Source organism: Megalobrama amblycephala, linkage group LG11, assembly GCF_018812025.1.
Source record: "Megalobrama amblycephala isolate DHTTF-2021 linkage group LG11, ASM1881202v1, whole genome shotgun sequence".
NCBI classification, from domain to species: Eukaryota; Metazoa; Chordata; class Actinopteri; order Cypriniformes; family Xenocyprididae; genus Megalobrama; species Megalobrama amblycephala.
This window is the reverse complement of record NC_063054.1, coordinates 10,962,261-10,969,095: the sequence shown is the minus strand read 5'-3', so window position 1 is coordinate 10,969,095 and position 6,835 is coordinate 10,962,261.

The window sequence follows — 6,835 nt, the reverse complement described above, 5'->3', positions numbered from 1 at the left end:
TTAACAATTACTGGACTGCACACACATCTGCTTCCTCACTCTCAAACACATCCTGTAATGATTTGAATGTTTGGGTCTCTCTTCAGTGTTCATATTACATTTAACAGCACTTTTAGAACTACAATTAATCCTGTAATACATTTAATTTACATGCATGTAGGCTAACACAGACCCCGTAAAGTGTTACTGGAGATTAATGTGAACATATATGTCATATTTATAAAGAAAATAGTATGAAATACAAATCAGCAATCAGTTGAAATAAGTCAAAATATATTGTATATAGATCAGAAATCAAGCTTTCTGTAGACTGGGTTTTAATTGGGGACTGAATCAGGATGCATATGGACCTCCAGAGGTTTGTGCGGATAAACAGGCTGGTTGCCATGGTGATTATAACTTAAATCTAAATGCATCAGTCAGTTTGCATGTTCAGACTGCACTTATCATGCCCATTTACACACAAACACACAATCTGTCTTTAAGTCAAGTCACCTTTATTTTTTAGCGCTTTATACAATAGAGATTGTTTCAAAGCAGCTTTACAGGAAAATAATGTTCTGTTGTAAAGATCAAAATGCAAATTCTGTCATTAATTACTCACCCTGGAGTCGGTCCACATCTGTAAGACGTTCATTCATCTTTGGAACACAAATTAAGATTTTTTGATGAAGTCTGAGAGGTTTCTGTCTCTCCATAGAGATCCAATGCAACTACCACTCCAGAAAGGCAGGAAAGACATCATTAAAGTACTCCATGTGACACCAGTGGTTTAACCTCAGTTTTATGAAGTGATGAAAGTGCTTTGTTTGTGCAAAAAAACATTGATCTGCAGTGCGCATTCATGAGAGCATCACGGCGCATACGTTTTGTGTTCCCCTGAAAGCTGACATTATTGCATGAACATGTTTTGGATAATATTTTGTAAATAAAGTGGTAAATTACGTTTTGCACAAACAGAGCACTCGCGTCACTGTAACAGTCCATAGTTCTGTTACTATGGGTTTAGAAGGTTGCAGTACCACTCCTGTCCTCTAGGGGCCTTAAGTGCTCTCCTCCTCTAGTTTAAAGGATTAGTCCACTTTTAAATAAACTTTTCCTGATAATTTACTCACCCCCATGTCATCCAAGATGTCCATGTCTTTCTTTCTTCAGTCGAAAAGAAATTAAAGTTTTTGATGAAAACATTCCAGGATTTATTTCCATATAGTGGACTTCAATGGGCACCAAACAGTTCTACACGATACCAGACGAAAAATAAGGTTCTTATCTAGTGAAACCATTGCTCATTTAATGAATTTTTTTTTTTTTTAAAGTTTTTACCATAAATGCTCATCTTGAACTGCCCTCCTCAGGTCAAAGTTTTGAGCTAATTTTTATATGCAATATGCTAGTATATAACAATTAGTTCAAACTTTGACCTGAGGAGGGCAGTAATACACTTAGCAGCATCTACACTGATGGAATTCAAAGAGAAGAAGAAGAAGAGAGCTAGTTCAAGATGAGCATTTATGGTTAAAACTTGAAAATGAGCAATGGTTTCACTAGATAAGACGCTTATTTCTCATCTGGTATCGTGTAGAACAATTTGAAGCTGCAGTGAAACTAATTTTGACCTTCAACTGTTTGGTGCCCATTGAAGTCCACTGTAGGAAAAAAAAACCTGGAATGTTTTCATCAAAAACTTTAATTTCTTTTCGACTGAAGAAAGAAATACATGGACATCTTGGATGACATGGGGGTGAGTAAATTATCAGGAAAAGTTTATTTAAAAATGGACTAATCCTTGAAATCCAGGCAGTGTTGCCAGATGTACGATAATTGTCGTATTTGTATGATAAGTAAAGGCGTGGAAGACTGTTTGCACGCTAAATAGGAGAAGGATCTACCGCCTGCATTTGAATTTGATATTCTAGGTATTCTCAACAGGCCAGAATCTTGAGATCGCAATAGACGTGAAGAACTATTGACTTTTACCTACAGTTCTTGTCAAAATCAGTTCACATACAGAAGTGCAATTAAAAGTGCAATTAAACTGCTGACTCATTCCAGCAGTTAAGTGTTGACACAGCTCTCACTCCACATTAAAATTATGTTCTGTCATAAGTCAAATGAAGTGGGTCAGTTTAAGGAATGAAAGAGTGTCAGGAATTGACAGCATATATCTAGCAGGATTAAGTTATTACAAATTACGGCTGTAGAACTTCACAGTTTGCAGATATAGAGTATTACAAATGATACATATATTTAAAAAAAAAAAAAAAAAACTTACCTTTACTTTGCAGTTTTATAAAAAAAAATGGCCTTGTCACACTGGATTTTACTGAAACTATTTTTGATTTGGAAGCATATTGAAATGGATCTCTCTTTCTTTAGTAAACCTTAAACATGAAGGTATGATGCATGAGACCATCATATGTGCATTTCTTTAATCAATTCATATGCGTTTATCTGATCATTTCAGGATCACACTGGTGGCGATTAATATTTACAGGATTTGTATCTGTATTATTAATGTCTTAATGATAATTTAAAAATGCAGAAAGGTAGAGTATTAGCTCAGTATAAAAACTGTGTTAGATTCTGGCATGGCACTTGACCATGCTTTAATTTTCGACGCCTCAGGAGTGAGAACGGGTTGAAATATAATTATTATGGAGAAAATATTCAGCGCTCATGGCCACATATACTTCTGACCCACTCAGCTGAAATTCACCCGCAGAAGAACTTTTATTAGCTTTCACATGCATGCTGTCAGTCAAAAGACATGGCAGATGAAAAGAAACAAGACAAAGTTCTAAAATAGCACTTCAAAAGAGTTCTGAAAAAATGATCAAACCAAACATATCCTCAACACAGAGGTTCACGTCTCATTTGCCACGTCTTAGTTTCTCACTGTTTCACTATCCACAAGTAGAATACAGTATGCAATAAATCATTTGTACAGTGAATGTACAAATGTACAGTACTGTTTGTACTACTGCCAATAGCTATTCACTGGCTTCTTAATAAGTTCTAGTTTTGAAGTTTAAGTTATTAAAGTAAATATTCATGTTTTTTTAGTAGTGTGGAGTGTTATGTACCTGCTGTATGACTGTCACTGAAAAAAACAGACTGAGACTAGGACATTAGATAGTAGTTTGTCATTTTATTTTTCTCTTCTTTTCACTCAGTTTTAGTCTTATTTTTTGCAACTGTAATGAGGTTTTTCATATATATATATATAAATTATAAATTATAAAAAAAAGACAAGTTTTAACGTTTTATAAGCAGCACCAATAAGATGGGGTTGATGGAAATTATATTCCTCCAATCATGCAATGCACATCACTCAGAGACGTTAGCCACATTTAAAGGGTTTTACTTGAGACTTAAGCAATTAAATAAGTATGTAAGTAAAAGCATTAATGATCTTTCAGACTACGGTTCTTTCCACAGGATATATATATATATATATATTTGACTTCACCCAAATGATTCATCCAAAAAAAAAAAAAAAAAAAAAAAACCTAAACAAATTAAAATAAATAAATAAATCTGCAATTTATAAATAACCAAATAAATAGCAAGTACATTTAAATAAATATCCAAGCTTATATCCAAAAAACTTTTGATTGGATTAATGGTAATTGGTTTATATACAGTGGGTACGGAAATTATTCAGACCCCCTTAAATTTTTCACTCTTTGTTATATTGCAGCCATTTGCTAAAATCATTTAATCATTTAATATTTTTTTTTTTTTCTCATTAATGTACACACAGCACCCCATATTGACAGAAAAACACAGAATTGTTGACATTTTTGCAGATTTATTAAAAAAGAAAAACTGAAATATCACATGGTCCTAAGTATTCAGACCCTTTGCTGAGTATTTAGTAGAAGCAGCCTTTTGATCTAATACAGCCATGAGTCTTTTTGGGAAAGATTTTGGGAAACTATTTTTTCACACCTGGATTTGGGGATCCTCTGCCATTCCTCCTTGCAGATCCTCTCCAGTTCTGTCAGGTTGGATGGTAAACGTTGGTGGACAGCCATTTTTAGGTCTCTCCAGAGATGCTCAATTGGGTTTAAGTCAGGGCTCTGGCTGGGCCATTCAAGAACAGTCACAGAGTTGTTGTGAAGCCACTCCTTCGTTATTTTAGCTGTGTGCTTAGGGTCATTGTCTTGTTGGAAGGTAAACCTTCGGCCCAGTCTGAGGTCCTGAGCACTCTGGAGAAGGTTTTCGTCCAGGATATTCCTGTACTTGGCCGCATTCATCTTTCCCTCGATTGCAACCAGTCGTCCTGTCCCTGCAGCTGAAAAACACCCCCACAGCATGATGCTGCCACCACCATGCTTCACTGTTGGGACTGTATTGGACAGGTGATGAGCAGTGCCTGTTTTTCTCCACATGTACCGCTTAGAATTAAGGCCAAAAAGTTCTATCTTGGTCTCATCAGACCAGAGAATCTTATTTCTCACCATCTTGGCAAACTCCATGCGGGCTTTCATGTGTCTTACACTGAGGAGAGGCTTCCGTCGGGCCACTCTGCCATAAAGCCCTGACTGGTGGAGGGCTGCAGTGATGGTTGACTTTCTACAACTTTCTCCCATCTCCCAACTGCATCTCTGGAGCTCAGCCACAGTGATCTTTGGGTTCTTCTTTACCTCTCTCACCAAGGCTCTTCTCCCCCGATTGCTCAGTTTGGCCGGACGGCCAGCTCTAGGAAGGGTTCTGGTCGTCCCAAACGTCTTCCATTTAAGGATTATGGAGGCCACTGTGCTCTTAGGAACCTTAAGTGCAGCAGAAATTTATTTGTAACCTTGGCCAGATCTGTGCCTTGCCACAATTCTGTCTCTGAGCTCTTCAGGCAGTTCCTTTGACCTCATGATTCTCATTTGCTCTGACATGCACTGTGAGCTGTAAGGTCTTATATAGACAGGTGTGTGGCTTTCCTAATCAAGTCCAGTCAGTATAATCAAACACAGCTGGACTCAAATGAAGGTGTAGAACCATCTCAAGGATGATCAGAAGAAATGGACAGCACCTGAGTTAAATATGAGTGTCACAGCAAAGGGTCTGAATACTTAGGACCATGTGATATTTCAGTTTTGTTTTTTTTAATAAATCTGCAAAAATGTCAACAATTCTGTGTTTTTCTGTCAATATGGGTTGCTGTATTTACATTAATGAGGAAAATGAACTTAAATGATTTTAGCAAATGGCTGCAATATAACAAAGAGTGAAAAATTTAAGGGGGTCTGAATACTTTCTATACCCACTGTGTATATATATATATATATATATATATATATATATATATATATATATATATATATATAGCATGTGACATATGTGGTCTACCATGCTTCTTACACAAAGAGCCCATGTCAATCAAATGAGCTCTTCTTTGGCCACTGAATGAAGCTGACAGTGCAATTATACAACCTGCACAAAGACTCTGTAATACAGAGAATATGAAAACTTATTCTCTATGAAAATTTTAGATGTTCAACACACATACAACTATAACACACATTTATACTTCACATTTTTGAATTCTTTTTGATTATCAACAGTGTTTCCCTGAATCCATGTTCAGATTAGCAAACACCCAGATCCTTGTAGCAATCACATAAAGATACACATAAAAGAGATCCAAAAGCAGGGTCCAAAATGAGTCTTTTGCCTCACCTGCCAATAGAAGATATAAATTTACTGGACATAAATATTTATTTCATTGAGTAAACTGTATTTTGCATGTTTGTTTTTTTCAAAAGTAGTATTATACCTGCATATTATTCCTTCATATACAAACTCTTCTCCATTGATGAGTCCAAAATCACATTCTCTATAGTAGATACTCTAACTTTACTTTTTGAAACTTAAGTCTGTGACCGTTAAAAAGGTATGTTCTATATAGTATGAACGTGTGGTATGAAGTACTACATCCGTCAATTTGTCACTCTGATGTGACCTACCCTGTCAGTTGAGTCGCTTCACTTCCCTTCACACAAATCATCTCCCGTTTCCTTATGGGATAATAAAATTTCCATTGAATGCACACTCCAGGATCTTGCTGGAAGTAGTAGGTCATCTGGGTACTTTTCACCTAATGTTTTATAAGTAAGTATGATTTTGGACAAACTACTTGGCTCACATGCTGTATTTCACATAATTTATAGCATGGAAGTATTTGGATGCAGCACATTTCTCTGTGGAACTGCTTATAGTATTAGGGTATTTTTCAGTTTTGGTGGCTTAATGTGAGTAATGATACCTATTAGTAATAGGTATCATGTAGCAGTTCTTAATTATATAATTGATTTATTTTTAAGTGTTAAGTTTGGACCCTATCTGAAAGTTTTTCCAAATTGTCTCAGAGGGCCAGAAACAAAAGTATTTACTATTACACTCAGAGAAAAAAAAGGTTCAGTGGGGTTTTATATAGAACCCTAAACCCTTCATTCCAAAAAGGTTCTATTATAAGGAGAAATTTATTAAATGATAATATACTTTCATGCTTAATGACTTATTTCAATTTGTTCTAGTGATAAAGTATGTTTATAAGCGGTTTAATTCATGAAATAGAATTAATCAAAATTCATTAATTAAAACCAAATCCATAAAATTATCCTGTAATGGGAACACCTAAAAGGTTCTACAAAATTGATGCACCTCTTGATGGAAATAACATCACACCATTTATTTCCACCAAGAGGTGCATCAAATTTTGGCCAAGATCTTGTATTGACAATGCGAGAGGTGAGCACTCTGTAAAGTCTCCTCCAGCACATCCCAAAGACTTTCAATGAGACTTTCAAAGGTCATACATGAGGTATGTGTGAAAATG